Raw genomic sequence first — 18,613 nt, 5'->3', positions numbered from 1 at the left:
TCCAGATAACAAAACGACCAGTAATTAAATAATGGTGATTTACAATCATTCCTTCCGGCTTTTGTTTTGTAGTAGTTTTTGTGTGTTCATTAATCACTCCCTATTTTTAATTCTATAGGCCAGCCATAGTACATTTCTGTCCGCTTTCCATCTGCTGCCCTTCCTCAGCCCCTCTGCTGGAGCGACCACTCAGTTTCCATAGCAACTACTACATAACTATTGCTCCTGGGATAGCAGGAGGAGAGAAAGAACAGTAGGAAAAAAAGGACAAAATCTAGGTAGTTGAAGCAGAACACATTCTCTCTGTTACTGTGAACTACCAAGAACTTTTTTCTGTTTCCCTATTGGAAAAGTACTTAGCAACTTTTCTGAGTAGCACTTCCAGCCTCATCTCTGACCAATGGTAAGAAATCCTTCCATCTTCCATGACCACGACTGCCCAGCATGGATCACCCCCTCCCCTTCCACTCACCCTTCGTTCTTTGCACTTTTGCTGTCAAAAGTGAACACACGATTGCTTCAAACAGGAACACAAAGCTCTGTAAGTTAGCCTGAAATAATGAATGTGCCCATTGATCCATTCAGCCCATTTGATACATCATTTGAGATTTTGGCATCTAGGCATACCCTGAATCCTTCCTCAGTAATGATGAGGAACATTTTCCTACAGAGACTGATTCTCTTATCTAACTCCAGAGAACACTTATTTTTTGTAACTGGGGAGAGCAGGAGTCCCTTGCTGGGAGTGAGAGAATTGTCTGGGGAACCCTAAAGTGTTTATTCCCAACTTCACTTTCCACATAAAAATAGCACTTGCACAAGGAATTCTTTCCCCTGTAGTTATAGAGGATCTGGATCCGATCCAGTAGGCAGGGTGGTGTCCGCCTCGGTCTCCTAAGGAAGTCTGAGCCCTCTCTCCCTTTTTAATATGAGAATTCGAAAGCAGTGGGAAGTGATGTTGGACCTATCACAGCATTGCTAACAGACAGCCTATTACAGTATTTAATAAAAACAGAAACAGCATGCCTATCATAGGCTAATAAATCCTACCTCCTGCACGCTTTAAAAACAGTATGAAGCAGCTTTCACGGAGCTTCTGATAACTAATTTCAAGCATGGCTGTCTAGCGTGCCTGTCACTCCTATTGTCCTCCCAAACTCTTTCAGACATTTTGAGCAGAGAGTATTAAAGCTATGAGTTAGCAAGGGTTGTGACATTAATGGTCCAGAAAGGCTTTAGGCACGCGAGGCAATGATGATTACCGGTGGCTCTTTGGAGGACTGCACTGGATCGCTGTCATTAAAAATTAAGCGTGGCTTTTGAGGAAGATGTGACAACTACCGGAGGTAGGATTTGCATGTAAAACAAAGGAATCTGTTGCTGTTTCGGGCTTTTGTTTGCTGTGTGCCTGTGGGTCAAGAATTGCAGCCAGGTGCGGAGTGAGAGCAGGAAGGGGAGAGAGAAGGGAGTGGGGGACGGATCAGCTTAGAGCAAAACACAGTGAATAGTATTAGATTTTATGGCAGAAATGCCTCGAGGACAAACTGGCTCCGGGCTCGTAGCCTGCTGAGTGTGCATTCCACGTTGCTTTTCCCTTGGAGTAGAATGCTTAGAGGTCACGGAAAAAACAGTTCGCTTCTTATCTCTGGTGCCAGCTAGGCTGTCAGTAGGGTTGAGGGAAGACTGTGGTAGGTGGGAGGCATAAAGGTCTAAGAAAAATCAAGAAGAGGAAGTGGTCGTTGAGACTTGAAACCTGTTAGATAAATATTTTATTCCCATGGCCAACGTGCTTTGATAGCCAGCATCTAATTTTTAAAGGGGGAAACTGAAAGATTACAACGGATGTCCCCGATAGAGAACTACTTCAGATTTAATTTATTATCAAAGAAAATTGGGTACCTTCGTCCATTTTGCATATTGAAAGGCTGATCCACACTGTTTGTGTTAACGGTTTTGCAAGAGTTTTAGATTAAAAGAAGGGGCTTTCTCTTCCTGTTCCTGCTTTTAGGCTATTGCCAGGCTGCAGATGGAAATAGTGATTCGTTAGAGGTTATGGACTTGACGTTGTACCTTTTTCTTTTCTTCTCCTTTTTTTAACGAATACCATAAAAGCACAATTCTCCTTGAAAGATGAGAGGGCAGTTGGGTTCCAAAGTCGAGCAGATCGTGAGTGGGTTTGCAGAGGAACTTACACTGTTCTATACTTTATTATGGGATTGGTATAGCTCGATCAGAAAAGGCAATGTCAGGAAATCGTAGGCTGAGATTTTTAAAGCAAAAATGCAATGGTCAGAAACTAATGTTTCCCCAACTTGATCTATGGTGCAAGTTTCAGCATTTGTCATTGCATATGACCCTCAGTGCGAAGTGGCAGAAATGTAGTGAGTGCATTTCTCGGTGCTGTTGCACTATTTCCCCCGATGGACTTCCCAAACGCCAAAATGTAAAGATGTTGCTTTAGATTTTGAAAAACCCTAGATTCTGATGCACTGATTTGATTATAATGAATAATAAAGATACAAAGAATAATGGTATATTTATAAAAGAATGTTAATATTCTTCTAAAACTTTGATATTAATGCAGTATTAACTAGGAAAAAAGTGAGAGACAGTTATGGTATGCTTGTTTTCAGCTAAATATTGGAGTTAAGGCTAAGTAGGGCTTTTTCTCTCGTCTAATGCAGTTGAGTTTGTACATTTGTGAGCGTCTGTGTATATTCTGCCATTCACAAAGTGGAAATCATTGCCCTGTAAGGTATGGCATCTATGCTTAAAGTTGTATGCCTATTTTTCCTAATAGTGTGATTAATATTATTGAGCCAGCCCAACTCTCTTGTCTAGTTGTTTTGTGACCAAGAATACATGGCCATGAAACGACTGTATAAAATTTCTGATGCAATTGATGACTGTGACATAGTTTTCTGCCTCTATGTGGCCAGTGGAATGTGTGACCTTGACCTTGTAAAGTCCCATCCTCTAGCCAATTGTGCTCACCAATCAAGAACCAATAGATAACAAGAGAGCTTGTGATACACAAACAGAAATACACACCCACCCACCCACACACACGCACACACTTTACATACTGCTGTCAGAAGTTTACAACTGAATGTTATTTCTATTGTTTTCATTAATTATATTTATTTGAAAGAGATTTTCACTGGCTCTCGTCTTGCCAATATCTTCTGAATCTAATCTCATCAAGCATTTATTTTAGAATCAGTCTGTGCCATAAAAGTTGTCAATAGGAAAAATCATTTTGCTGTCATCGTGCTCATAACACTTTACTGATAAACTAAAATGACTTTTCACAATTTTCACAGATTTATGGAAAAATTCCCATATTAAATCTTCAAGGTACATGTGTCTAGACTGGACCCACAACATGAAAAACATAGGGGAAATATGGAATTTATTTTCTTTGTAAGATGTGGGGAAAACCAAACTAAGTAATTGAGTCAAAACAACCTACTTTGTATCGCAAATTAATTTCATTACCTCTTTACATTGGTAGATATCAACCAAAGCATTTACACATATTTTTCCCTTTCAGTTTGTGCTGTAGTCTAGTAATGAAAAACCAACAATTCTCCAGCTATCCAGAAAACAAGTCCAGAATCCACCCAGACATAAAAAATAAGCAAAGCTTTAGTCAGCCTTGTTTTCTCAGTCCCTAGGGTAACACAGCCAACGTCTCAGTCACCAAGATACAATTCACCAAGTCCACAATCACCCTAATTCTCTGTCTCTCTCATATACACACACACACACTCATACTCTACTTTATTGGTTGATATTGGACCAGACATTTCTCAAGCTAACACAATCTTCTCTTTGATCAGTTTTCTCCTCTTACCAAAAGATGATAAAAAATGAATCTTCCAAAAATAGTCGTTACTATATCAAATTAAAAAGACTATAATAATGTCTATACAATATAATCCTAATTTTTATACATATGTGTGTATGAAAAAACTAGAAAAAAAGTATACCAAAATGTTAGAAGTTCTCTTAGTGTGTATTAATGGTGCATTTTATTCTCTTTATTTACTTATAGTTACTAATTTTTTTCAAAAAGCAGGTATTATGTTAATAGTCACAAGGAGACTTATGCAGTTTTATCTCCTTTTGCAACCATGTTGCCATCTTTTCCCCATTCTCATACTTCATATCATCCACTTTATCTTCACCCCAAATTCTAAAGTCATTTGTTGGTCTGAGCAAGATTGGGCAGAAGTGCTATTCCCCCATCTGAGCCCCTTTCTCCTTGGGTTTCTTGGTTGTCACATCACAAAAACTTGGCATCATCCTTTCTAGTAAACTGATGCCTCCTACTTCTTAACCCAGGTTTACCAGAAAGAGTGTGTGTGTGTGTGTGTGTGTGTGTGTGTGTGTGTAATTCTCCCTACTTTATAGGTAGAGAATTTTTCAATCTCCTTTGCTGGCTCCTAATTGTCTTCTAAATCTTTAAATGTTGGAGTGGTCCATGGTTCAACTGTAAATCTCTTCTTTATCTACACTTACTTCATAAATGACTCCAACCTCATCTCAAGACCTTAGAAACTAACCATACACAGAGAGTTCACAAATTCTAATCCCTAACCTGGATTTTTCCCCTAACCGCCAAACTTACAAATTCAACTACCTATATAACATTTCTACTTAAATATCTCATAGGCATTTCACACAACATGTTCAAAATCGAATTTCTGAATTTCCACACCAAATGTCCTCCTCTCCTATTTTCCCCTATGTATGGAAATGGAAACTCGATTCTTCCACTTTCTCAGAAGAAAATTTTTGGAATGCTCTTTGAATCTTTTCTTCCCTTCACATGGAACAGAAAATCCCATTGCTTCTACCTTCAAACTGTACCTAGAATTTAATTATTATTCCCACTGCTACCACTCTGGGCAAGTTACCACCAACCATCAGATTATAGCAATACGTTCACCATTCATTGAGCTTTTGCTTCTGTCTCCCCTGCTCCCACACATTCTATTCTGTATCCAACACCAGTGGCTGTTCCCGTGTTGAAGTTAAATCATAGTATCTTCTGCTCGAAAGCCTCCAACATCTTCCCATCTGACTACAGATAAGAGCCAGATCCTCACAGTGGTCCACAGGCTATGTGTGATCAGTCCAGGGTTCTTCACTCACCCCTTGCCTTCCATTCTCCCTTTAGCACTCTACTTCAGCCACACTGGCTTTCTGGTTCTTCCTTGAGCCTGCCATGTACTCTCAAACCTCAGGGCCTATGGCCACTACCTGGAAAACTTTTCCCCTACACAGCCACATGACTCAGTCTCTCACTTTCTTCAGGTCTCTGCCAAATGTCCCTTTATCAAAGAAGACTTCCCTAAAAGTCTTTTAAATCATACCCTCTTGCATGCTTCCTATTCCAAGTCCCTGCTTTTTCTCCATAGCATACCAAATTATCCCCCAACTTACTATATGTTGAGTTGTTATTGTCTGTGTCTCTCCTGCTAGAATGTAAACTCTATGAGAACAGCGACTTTGTTGTGTTCCCAGATGTATCTATAGCATTGATTGTCGAATGAATAAACTGATGAATATAGGAACTGAATATTTGTCCCCATCAAAATCTTGGTAGCATTAGGCTACAAGCATAAGTTTATCAACCTGAGGGTCAGAGCCGTGTCAAAATGCCCTGTTGCTTTTTCCAAAGAGGAAAGATACTGAACACCTTGAGGAAAGTCAAGGAGATTTATCAAGATGATTTTCTTTCTCCTCTCTACACAGGAGGGAAAAAAATATCACATCACTGATTCCAATCTATGTCAAAGCAAATAAAAATTCAATTTGCCTTAACTTCATCTTATCTGAAGATGACTTCTTTTTCAAAAAGACATCTTCACAGATCTGTACAAATAACTATGGACATAAACATGTTCTATATTTTTCTTTGTTCTCTGCTAGTGATGAGAGAAAGGATGGCAAAACCAGGTTGGAAGATAAAATTGGGCTCAATACCCCTTTCTGAGCATACAAGTCCCAGTACTTTATTTAGCAATAGGAATCATTTACATTCCATTTACATTCCATTCATTGCTCTCAGAATCAGCATGGTTAGTCTCACGGTCTTGTTAATAGTGACCTCTCTAGCATTCATAAAGTACATGTCTTCAAATAATTAAAGTATAATCAATAATCTTTTAGTCCAAAGTGGGTACAAATAGTAAAGTCCAATATTTCTAGAGAAGTTGTGTGACGTGAAAAGGACACAGCGTCTAAGACAAGTACAGGCTGTAGGAAGAGATAGGCTTGATCTGACTCTCACCTTCTCTACTTCATAGTTATGTGACTAGGAGCAATTTTTTAAAATCTTACGGAGCCTCAGTTACCTCACTGGTACCTCTTTGGAGTAGAGATTAAATGTGATCATGTGAATCAGTGCCTCGTTAGAGTACTTGGCACAGAGGAGATGTTTAAAAAGTAATAGTGTTCTCATTGTTATTGTCATTTTATCCTCACAGTATGCTCAAATAGTAGATACTATATTTTTCACTGAACAGCCAAGAAAACTAAGGTGTAAAAGTTACTCAAACTGTTCAAGGTCAAAGAACTCATAAGCTATCGAAATTTATTCTCCCTTTAGCCACAGAGACTCCTCACAAATAGAATGACAGATTAACCTTCTTTAATGTATTTAGTGACTAAAGGCTGCCAGTAATTAGGGGAATTTTTTAAAAGGCAGAATCTGAAGAAAAGATTTTTCTTTCCTCTGTGAACAATGTGGGTGCTTCATGTATTCCTTCCCCAAACACAAAGGAGATTTAAACTCCTGTGAAACAAGTTAAATGAACACTAATTTACTTATTAAGAAGACCTCAGTCTTTAGACATGCAGTATAAGGGAATGTTGAAACCCCAGCTTCACAGCCCTGAAGACTTTGGTTTGAATCCCACTTCTGCCCGTTGCCAGTTGTCAAAACCTCCCTGAGCCTCCTTTGCTTCAGCAGAAACATAGGTAGAAATAGCACATCGTTTATGGGGTTGTGAAGATTAAATGGGGAAGTCTGTGCATAGCTCTTAACACCATGCATGTGCATAACACATAGTACCTATCTTCCCTTTATTTATTATCTTAAATGAAACTTTTAAACATTGTATATATATCATGGCACTGAGAGATTTGGTTTCAAGTATGTCCTTTAAGTCTTATTTCTTGGCATCGCATGCTGCTAAAGTCAGCCCGTAGATACCATTTAAGAACCATGTAAGCATTAAGGTATCACGTAAAAGCTCAAGGTGTTTGAGCACCTGGCCAGCACCAGAAACAGAATTTCTGGAAATAATTCACATTTGCTCATTTCTGATTAGATCCAAAATGCAAGAAGCAATTCTGGAAAAATCAAGAAAATACCAGCTTTTCTGAGATACCAAACCCAATTTTATAGATTCATGTTAAAAGAACTTTATCTGGGACACCTGGGTGGCTCAGTTGGTTAAGTGTCTGTCTTCAGCTTGGGTCATGATCCCAGGGTCCTGGGATCCAACCTGGCATCAGGCTCCTTGCTCAGCAGGGAGCCTGCTTCTCCCTCTCCCTCTACCTGCCGCTCTCCCTGTCTGTGCTCTCTCTCTCTGTCAAATAAATAAATAAAATCTTAAAAAAAGAAAGAAAGAAAGAAAGAACTTTATCTGAATGCTTCCCCTCAGCTTTATCAGGCTCCATTTTCAATACTCCTGTCTCCACTCCAACTCTGACTACCCGGGCTTTATTATTTCTAAACCGATCCATCAACACATCACGTAATAGGACTTCAGTGAGAGACATGCCTGAAATTGGCAATTAGCATCATCAGTTATTCTAGATTTAACATTACCAATTTCTTAATACAAAGGAATTCAATTTCCTTTCATTGCTTAATAAAAGTTAGCACCTCCAATTAAACTATTGGAAGACATTCTCAAATACGAATCTACTACATAAGCTAAATTTTTCTTTCATCAGTTCTGAACATCATCTGACACCAAACAATTCCAATTTCAGATTCTTGAAGGTCGGTTTGTATCACTAATGATCACATTTGTGCATTTGCGTTTCCTTTAATATTGTGTCATTTCTCAAACTCACCTCCTTAAGTGCAACTGGTCCCAGTAGTACTGCCTCTCTCCAACAGTGTGGATGTGCCATTGTCATTAAAATGTCACAGATTTTCAAGGTTTGATTTGTGTTTTAAATCTTCACAGGATATTGCTCCTATTTGCTCTAAGAACACTCTGTGCATGGTTCTGCCATGGCCCTTAGCACACTGTGCTGTGATCTTTGGTTCACTAATCTGCTCCCCTCCTCCCCAGTTAAATTTTAAGTCCCTGGAGGTTAAGGACTGGGTCATAGTCATCTCAGTATTTCCAGGGCCTGGTAGAGTTCTTAGCAAGTAGTTAATGCTCTAGAAGTAATTCATGAATGAATGAAGGAAGGAAGGAAGGAATGAATGAATGAGGTCTATGCTAGATTTCTTAGTGTCCAGTTTGACCTAAGAAGGGTAAATGACCAAGTGGACAAATAAACCATGCACCTGGACCTGCCCTGTGCTTACTAACTTCTCATTTACCTGTCCTCTTCATCTCTTCTCTTCATATTCTCTGGCTTCTATTGGCTGACAATTTCCCCATCCCTCCTCTGCTCTTCTGTCTGCCCACAGCCACTACCTTGGCTTTCTAAAGAGTATGGTGGAGCTTTTCATTTGAAGCCAACTTCAAGTGTGACAGCCTCAGACAGCAAACACCTTAACCCCCTCCCTCATCAAAGCCAGGGTGACAGATGAGCCTGGGTGAGATTTTCAGCTCAGGGGGAGGGGAAAAATAAATCAGCTGTCAAAATGTCAAGCCTGCTGACTTCCTAGGAAAGAGAGAGAAGATGCTTATACCACCAGACAGCAGGGCTTTGGTTTACATTTGCCAGCATTTGTACTAAATAGGGAAAATGTCAGATGAATCCCACATGCAGGTTCCTTGTCACTTTGGTGTATTCCTGAGTGTGAAATTAAAACTCCAGAATATTCTGGACATGGAAGCTCATTTTCAGTTTTCAACAAACCCACTCAGTGTGTAAATAAGAATAGTCAGGCAACTAGTAAAATATGTAACTAATTTTTAAAGTATAATTTTTAGCCCAGATAATTAGGTTGCAAACTCCTTGAGAGCAGATACGACATTTTTATAGTTCTTAGGTGAACAGAGCTGTATTAAATATATATGATTTTTTTAAAAATAACTTTTTGATTGATATACTCTCTCTCTTCACCCTATTCCCTGAGGTAGAGCCGTAGTACAGAAATCAGGTAAATGTCTTATCATTATTTACCAGGCTGCTTGACTGGAGATGTAAGGTTCTAGAAACCACACAAATCTTAATTGCACTGAATCCCCTTTGTGCACTGTGGTGCAGACAGGGCTCTCATATAAGGAACAGGAAGGAAAAGGGGGTTTGTGAGTTCTGATGTTGCCTGTTTATCCATAGAATTATATTACTCACAGACATCTCTGTAATTGGAAATAATTTATAAAACCAATCCACGTAGGCTTCTACCGAAGGAGGATTCAATTTGGAACTTTGTCAAAATAAAGCCCTTATGACACTGCATGTGTCTGGGGAATTCCATTGTACTATGTGACATAGTTCAGGACTTTATAAATAATGAGTTTGGTTAGACTTTTTTTTTTTAAGTCTTTTAATTATTAAATTTTTCACTGGAAAGTTAATAAGGTCAAGTATCTGACCTTATTAGTATCCATAACTCTTATCCACAAAAGTAAACTATCTTTCAAAGTGAAACTCTTAGGAAGTTAAAAAAAAAAAAAAAAGGCAAATCTAGAGTCTTTGTTGCTTCTCATAGATGCAGAGGATCCTTCTGGCTGCGCTGCATACAGCACTTCATGAGGTAGAGAGAGAAGCACTTGGTAAATCTTCGTTTTTTAAAGATTTTATTTATTTGACAGAGAGAGAGCATGAGCAGGGGGGGAACAGAGGGAGAGGGAGAGAGAGAATTCTCCAGTAGACTCCCTGCTGAGCAAGGAGCCCAAGGGCGTGGGGTTCCATCCCAGGACCTAGAGATCATGACCTGAGCCAAAGGCAGAGGCTTAACCGACTACTGACTGAGCCACCCAGACACCCCGCACTTGGTAAATCTTGCCCATAAGATAATTCTTGAATGTCTTGAGCTTGGTTTTGTACAATCATTCGAAAATTTCTGACCATCTGAAGGATTGGTAGCTCCATCAAAGTGAACTGGAATTTCCTCAGAGGGACTGTATTTCTGTAGTAAATCTGGAGCCACTGACTTTTTGGATTTTTTTTTCTTCATTTCCTGGTATATTCCAAATGAAGAAATTAAGGCGGGGGGAGAAACAACCTGACATCTGGAAGAAAATAATACCTAACTTTAGAGGCAAAACTCTAACGGGATTGATCCTGTTTCTTCCTCTCTGTGGGAATAACCAATGACTGCTTTAACCTCACTTCCTAGCAGTTTTATTTGATCCTGTGTGGTGCTTGGCAACAGTCATGTGGGGCTTCTGTGTAGACAACTCAAGGTAACTATTTGCTTTAAAAACATAAAAATAGAACAGTACAGGACTCAATTCTCTGTTGGAATGATAAAAAAAAAAAAAAGTTGAGAGAGAGAAAGTTCATATCTAAAGGAGAAGGATGGCTTAGATAATATGTTACCAAATTTGAGAAGATCTCTTTGGGTGTATAAAAGATAACAATAGCCCTGGTACAAAGAAAACTAGCCAAAGATTGTCTATTACAGGGGCACCTGGGTGGCTCAGTTGGTTAAGCGTCTGCCTTTGGCTCAGGTCATGATCCTGGGGTCCTGGGATCCAGCCCCGCATCAGGCTCCCTGCTCAGCAGGAGTCCGCTTCTCCCTCTCCCTCTGCCTGCCACTCCCCCTGCTTTGAGCTTACTCTCTATCAAACAAATAAATAAAATCATAAAAAAATAATGTCTGTTACAACCTGCTTCTCAATATTCTAGGCCAATTTCCCCCCTGACAAGTGGATCTAGTGTCTGCTGAAATGAAACTGTGAAAAAAATGGTATAAAAAATAGGAGATATGCTTTGATTTATATGCCTATATGAAAAGTTGCCTTGCATGTAATTTCGATTTCATATGGTGTTTAGTTCATTTACTGGAAGAAGATTCTTACCCTAGACTGATGTGCTCAGGTGTCCACATTAAAAAATCTATAATCTACTTTCCATTCTGCTAGCCTTTAATTGATCAGTTCTCATTTCATGTCTGCATTCATTCAACTACCCATTCATTTATTCAATGAATATTTACTGAGTATCCACTGTGGACTAGGCGCTATGTCTGGTATTGGGGTTACAATGTTGAGCCAGCTCACAAATGACCTCATCCCCAACCATGGAGGTTATAGTCCTGGATGAGAAAGATATTTTTCTAATAGTCCCAGAAATAAATGTAAAATTATGAATGTAATAAGTGCTAAGAGATTATTTAATTAGAGACATTAGTGTAGTCAAGAATATCCGGGAAAGCTTCTCTGAAAAAGAAAGGACTAAGATACTAAATGAAAAAGCATGAAAGTGGGGGAAAAAAAGAAAAAGCAAGTGTGAAAGCAGCAGGGATTAGAGGAAAAGCTTTCTAGGCAGAGAAAAAGCATGTGCAAGGCTAAAGCATGGCACCCTCATTTATTCAACATTTATCAAGTGTCACACCTGCGTGTGGGAAAGGGTGAGGGGTGGGAGAAGGTGGGAATTTCCTGCTCTTATGGAGCTTGCACTCTAGCGAAAGGCAATCAATTTTTTAAATTAATGAATGAGATAAAAAGGAAGCCTGTCACAGAGAGTAAATGGGGACTATGCTCTGAGGAAGGGCCAGTGTGGCTGGAGAACAGGGATTAAGCAGCATGTGGTTAAAGATGAGATTGAAGAGGGAAAAAAGCATCTGGCTAGGTGAGCCCTTACAGGTCCTGTGAAGAAGTTTGCTCCTTATGCAAAGAGCAATGGAAAGTCATCCAAGGTATTAAGCAGGAAGCTGAGAAGATATTTGTGCTTTGCAAAGCTATCTCGGCCATTGAGTTGCTGCAATGTGGTGATCAAAATGGAGGTGAGCAAGTGGATACAGAGAAGTCAATGGAAAGGCTATTGTAATAATCCAGATGAGGGTGGCTTAGACCAGGTAGCAGTGAAATGGCAGACAAGTGGCCAGAAGGAGCCATGTTCAAGAAGTCTTATCAGAGAGTTGGTGATGGGCTAAATCCGAGAGGACGTGGGTAAAGAAGGAGGTGTCAAGGACAATTTTAGATTTCTGACTTGAGTAACTGGATAGATGGTGAGGTTATGAACCCTGGAACATGACTAGAGCTCTCTTTGATCAAAAAACATCTTGAAATTGTAGTCTATATTTACCACCTCCACTTCCTTGCTCCCCATTCATTTTTTTTTTAAAGCACTGGTGTATGAATTATGACCACATTGGTTTCCTGTGATTGCAGGAAAAGTCACCCAATTTGGCTTTTTCACAGCCCTCATGACCCTCAGTCATTTTATATTTTATATATGTGTGTGTGTATGTGTATTATATATATAATACAGAATGATTGATTTTTTTTTCTTGAAATCCTCTCTTTCCTTGATTTTAATTATGTTTAATTTCCCAGGTCCCTCCTACTTTACAGTTCTTTCCTATATTTCCTCTTTGCTGGATCCTCTTTTTCCTTTCCTTATTTTTTGTTATACTTTTCAGTAATTGAAAATACTGCCTCAGGGCGCCTGGGTGGCTCAGTCAGTTAAGCGTCTGCCTCCAGCTAAGGTGATGATACCAGGGTTCTGGGATGGAATCCCTCATCAGGCTCCCTGCTCAGCATGGAGTCTGCTCCTCCCTCTCCCTCTGCCCCTCCGCCTGCTCGCATGCTCTCTCTCTCAAATAAATAAAATCTTTAAAAAAAAAAAAAGCATGAGACTTAAAAAAAAGAAAGAAAAAGAAAATGCTGTCTCTACTTTCATCCCAAACAATCTCTTCAACTGTGACCTTGCTCCCCAACCCAAGTCCCACATTGCCTGCCACCTGGTAGACATTTCCCTATGGCTGCTGTCTACACTTCCAAACTCACTTGGCAGAACTGAACTCCTAGTAAGACCTAATAAACCTACTCTGCCTCCGGTTTCTATTCATTGTGCTACTGATGGCCCAGCTTCTAAAGCCAACTATTCTTTGAATCCTTCCCCAACTATAGACCCAATTGGCCTAAGTCCTATTGAGTCTTCCTTCAAAAATCTTATGTGTCTGTATCTTTATTCCTCCCTATACGAATAAAGCCCCTTTGTTCTCACACCTTGGTTATTATGATAGTTTGCTCACCAACCTCCTTGCCTTTGGTCTGATTTTTTTTTTTCAAAGTTCTATCCTTAAATCTCTGGCAGAAGAATTACCTGGGGAGCTTTTTAAAAATACCAGTTCATGTGGCCTGTATTCAATCAGAATCTTTTTGGGTAAGGCCTGCAACTTTAATAAACATCCTGGGTAGATCAATCATATATAAATTATCAAGAAAAAGAAAAAACTGTTCTAATCTCTTCCCACCCTGTTTTCTCCCTCTAGCCTTTCCTAATGAGTAGCTCCAAAGCATGACCTTGATCATGGAACTTCTGTCATCACAGCTCTTCAGTGGCTATTGCTTGGCCAAGCAAATCAAGTCTCATCCAACAGGACAAATCATCACAGTCCTCCAAGTTGTCCAGGCTAATCTTTACCTTGCCTTTCTCACCCTATATTACAACTGAACTGTACCACTTGCTACCCCTCAAACATACCTATCACAACATCCTCATGCCTCTGTCCCTTGGCCCAATGCACTTCAAACACCCAGGAAATGTGCCCCCCTTTCCATTTCCACCTGTCAAACTCATACCCACTCTCCAATGTCACCTTCTGGATAGAACCTTCTCTCAACCCTTTCCATTTTCCCTCTCCCTTCCCATTCATTGTCCCCCAAGCTAGAGGGGACCTCTCCAGGATTTGAGCTCTTTCAGCAGGTTTTACATTTTGCTACTTACTTATTACATAGTTATACACATACATCATTTTTCTTTTTTTTTTAATTCTACTTTCAAATTTCATGAAGAGACACATTTATAAAAAGATACTTTTATGGAGTAGAAAGAAAGTTGACCTGAGTTCAAAATTCATCTAGTGCCTGCCCTTGGGAAAACCATTTAACTTCTCTGAGCTTCGTCTCTGTTAAGTGGGATAGTGTCACTTACATTACAGGATTTGAGTCAGTATAAGTTGAGGTATCTTGTAAAAAGCTGAACCATATGAAATTGCTTATATTCAATTATTTTCACTTATAAAAATCGAAATTTCATTATATCTAGCAGTCCTCCTATATTTTAGTACATTTTCCTTTAAAATACCATTGTGTCCCACATTGTGCCTTGCATCTACTTCATATATCAGCCCCTTCGCCTAATATATATGTGTATATTTATATAATATTATGTATATATTATATATATTCATTATATTCATATAATTATAATCTTAGAAAAGAGATCAAGAGAACACTCCACCAAGTAGGCAAACTCTTAATCTACCTCCATGCTTACTCTTGCCTGTTCCTTTTTCAAAGCAGGTGAACAAACAGCAATTTTAAGAATAAGCTAAAGCAAGCTCTTTTCTAATACGAAAGTTCTGTTAAATAAAGGTCAGCAGGAAATGTAACAACACTCATTGTCTCTTGTTTATGGTCCTTCTGGGCATCACACAAACTTGCTCAAATTCCTCTCCTGAGCATTACCTTACCTAGAGTTTATCTAACTCACATTATACCTCCCCTGCCTGGGATCTTTTGTCATCAATCTGAACAGCAATGAGGCTTCCAAATGCAACTTCTAAACAAAGTGTACACATCTGGGCGCTTCAGCTCTGTTTCTCTACCCCTGCAACAGTAAGGAGAAACCTCTTGACCAATTCACCCTAAGGGAACCCTGAGCTGGAGAAAGTCAGTGTTACGTTGTTTATATATGAGCCAGGAAGGAATTGATGTTTTCACGTTCCTACTTAGTGTTCACTCTTCAGATTTATCAGTCCAAGGAAAGAGTCTTTGTCTAATGCTCACTTTGTTAAAAAATAATTTGTCCCAACAAGGCGTTATGCTAAAGGATGTCCTCGAAGAGATTATAGATTATATATCACATTCCAGGGGTTAGGAGTGAGACAGATGCCATAAGAAAGGTACACAGTGCTTTGGGTAATTTTCACAGAGAAAGATTATAAATCAAAGCTAAGAAAAGGATAAAGCTCCAAGAAGAAGCATCAGTATTAACAGGGTTCCAATCTACCTCTCTTTTTTTTTTCTTTTTGATACTTACGTGGCAGTTCTGCGGCATTGAGCAAGTTAATTAACATCTCTGTGCCTCAGTTTCCTCCTAAATAAAGTGAAGCCTTAATACCTGCCACCCAGAGGCAGGTGGCTAGTACAGTGCAGTAGGAAGTAGCCTTTCAAGAAATGTTGCCTGTTGTTATGATTAAGGTGGGAGCGAGTTATCATGTCAAATGTTACAAACAGTTCAAATAGGGAGGGCTTTGTATTTGTGATTTGGATTTTACGAATTCACTGGTGAAATGAGAGCTCACGTTCCAAAACAAGGTTAAGCATCAAAATTAGGTTCAATATCATTAAAAGACCGAGCAGATGGTGAGGAAGCAGGCCATTCTTTAGAAGAATTTTTCCTCAAAAAGTTAAGCAAGAGTGAGGGCAGTTGATAAAGAGCCAGTAAGGATGCAAGAGTGGTTTAGATACCCTTTCTTTTGAAAGGAGGGTCATGAGAGCTTCTTGGTAGTTGGTGAACTTGCGTCTTACTTCATTTTGTACGTTATACATGGAATTCACACAGAATTCATCTGAGTCCTACAACTCAGTATAGGAGGCATCACCATAAAATGGAGGTTTTTAAGACAGGAAAACTAAAGCTCAAAGACACTAAAAGGCCTGTCCCAAGTCCCACAGCAAGTAACGTCAGAGCCAGACTTTGAGCCAGTTCCTCTGACTCCAGACCCCAAGCCACACTGCCTCACTTCACTATGAACACATCACCTCTGCTTCTGGAGACTGCTTCACCAAGACATGGACCTTTCCAGAGAGGATTTGGGGGGCAACAACCATGGAGAAATAGCTGCTCATTTTTGATATGGTCACTGCTAACAAGACCTTTACTGAGCACTTTGTAAGTGATAGGCACTTTACATAATAATGTCACCTGTAGCTTGAGAAACCCCTAGCAAGATTAAGGCATGATGCTAGGCATTTGCTAAGCATTTTCTCATTTTCAGCTCAGAAAGACCCAAGTGCTCCTATTACTCCCATTTTATACTTGAGAAAACTGAGGCTCAGAAAGAGTAATGCGTTTGCCCAAGGTAACACAACTTGTAGGTGGCAAAGCTGGAGTTCAAGCTGACGCCAAGCTGACTCCCAAATTTGACACCTGACGGCCATTTGACATACTTTCTGCTCAGGTGCCAATCTGCACGGGCCCCAGTTGCACAGGCCTGGACTGTGAGGTCCCAAGAGGTCATGCCCAGAGCCCTAGGAAACAGAGGGAAGCACATGACTCATGGACACAGGTCTGACCAGGACAATCTGCTTTCCTGTGGATTAACATCTATCTCTGCTCTCTCCTTACCCACTAAGTAAACCCCTAATGCACAGTGCTGGCCCTTATCCAGATGCTGAGCAACGTTTACAGATATGATTCTAAATGCTAACTGTGGAAGAATGATTTGACACTGTTCCCACTACAAGCTTCCATACTGAGAAGGAGCAAAAGGGAAGGGAGAGTTAAGCAAATGAGCACAATGTTTTGTAACAGACCTCACATATTTTCCTTAACATATCATCAAATTGTTTTTCTATTTTCCTGCAGTCTTAGCTTTTGAATAACAAAGCCTAAAAAGTGATTCCATCCTTCTGCCACCAATCTCTCAGATAATTCAGGTTGACAACCCATTTCTGATAAAATATAAATTATGTCCCAATTCTCTTTGCATAATACTTTCCATAAACTAATATAGAGCAGTGGCATTATAAGCTTTATTTCCTTCCCACCCCATTTTCCCCAAATCAGCCTTGATCTCACCAATGTAGTACATGAGCTGCTTTCCTATAAAATCACCTTTCCTTAGTTTAGGTAGATTTTGGATCACAGGTCCTCCCATTTCTGTAAGTTTTTGTTGTTGCTGCTGTTGTTTTGATGTAGTCTGTAACTGTTTTAACTCAAGCAAAGATAATAATTTTCCTGGCTTTTGCTTCCCTTAAATTGTAGATATTTAAACACTCTATTACCCTGAAATTATTATAATTTGTATTCGGAAGCAATGACCTAATAAGTTACACATTTTATGCCTCAGTAGTCTGCTAGATTTGTGAATAAATACCAGTCAATTCTGACAGCACCTTTAATGGTGTTCAGATTTCTTTCTTCTTTCCTAGGTAGTGCAGTTTGATGTTATCCATGTTTCAAAGGCATAATAAGAGCTAAGGAGTTTCTTACTGGTAGTTCTTCAATAAAGATAAGCAAAACAAAACAAAACTGCCCTATGCCAAAGTGTTATCTTGGCTGGATTTTTATCACTGTTTGTCAAAACGCTTCCACTAAAATGACATTGAATTAATTCAATTTGCAAAAGCAAATCATTTTTAATACAAATTTAAAGTGAAATTCAAACTGAATCTTCACCTAAAAATTGAACTTCTAAATTACTATTCATCTAAATTCAGTTAAGATTTATGACAGAGACAGAAAATATGAGGAAGAAAACAGATTTCCTTTATTATCATAACCTGAGTGCCATCTGGCACCGTGCTAGGGGGAAAAAAAAGAAGAAGAAAAAAAAACAAGAAATCCAGTTTGGGGCTAGTCTTGGTCTAGATGTGCTTATAGGATTTGATGAAAAAATCGTGCAAGATGAACTAGATATTGGCCAGTGCAGACTTTTAGGAAGACCTGTTGAAAACAAAATAAAAAAACAGATGTATGGGCAAGCCACTCAAATGCAAGTAATGATGGGGAGAGTGCCTCAGAGACAGAAAGGGACAGAGTTCTTGGCTGAGGATAGGAATGAGCATTTACTGATAGCTTCAGAGATTCTTTTATTACCAGGCATTGTTCAAATTGGTTTACCCCAAAATGAAAACTTGAGAGGGAGTAAGGGTAGGTGGAGAAAAAGAGTAGATAATTGGAAGAAATCATTGAAAAGGAGTATGCCAGAGCCAAGCTATTTTATCAGAAACTATTACAATTAATAATGGCTAACATCTTCTGATTACTTATTCATGAGTCAAGCACTATGCTCTGTCATCTCATCCTGTTGACAAACTTATGAATAGGTTTTATTATCTCTATTTTTCAGATAAAGAAACTGCGGCACAGAGAGGTCTGGCAACTTGTCCAAAGTTACAGTTAGTAAGTGTTACGACCTTGATTCAACCTCAGATGATCCAATCCTGATTCCAGAATCTATACTCTTAATTACCATTACCAAGAAATTCCAAAGCAGTTTGCTTTTAAAATAACAACTTTCAGAGCATTATGGTCCTAGGTAAATTTGAATGAACTT

General features: G+C 39.2%; 1 protein-coding gene across 2 annotated transcripts in view; it reads left to right on the top strand.

Annotated features, from left to right (window-relative positions):
* The first annotated feature begins 996 nt into the window (after nucleotides 1-996).
* Nucleotides 997-18,613, top strand: part of KCNMB2 (potassium calcium-activated channel subfamily M regulatory beta subunit 2) — a 225,150-nt gene continuing 207,533 nt past the window's right edge. Inside the window, exon 1 of one of the 2 annotated variants that reach the window (XM_078068996.1) lies at nucleotides 997-1,346. The gene's annotated coding sequence lies outside the window, so the exon portion shown is untranslated. The remainder of the gene's footprint in view (nucleotides 1,347-18,613) is intronic. The other variant, XM_036087513.2, reaches the window with a different exon arrangement.

Source organism: Halichoerus grypus, chromosome 1, assembly GCF_964656455.1.
Source record: "Halichoerus grypus chromosome 1, mHalGry1.hap1.1, whole genome shotgun sequence".
Classification (NCBI taxonomy): Eukaryota; Metazoa; Chordata; class Mammalia; order Carnivora; family Phocidae; genus Halichoerus; species Halichoerus grypus.
Note: the sequence above shows the minus strand (reverse complement) of the source record. Positions and strands in the feature narration are given on the sequence as shown.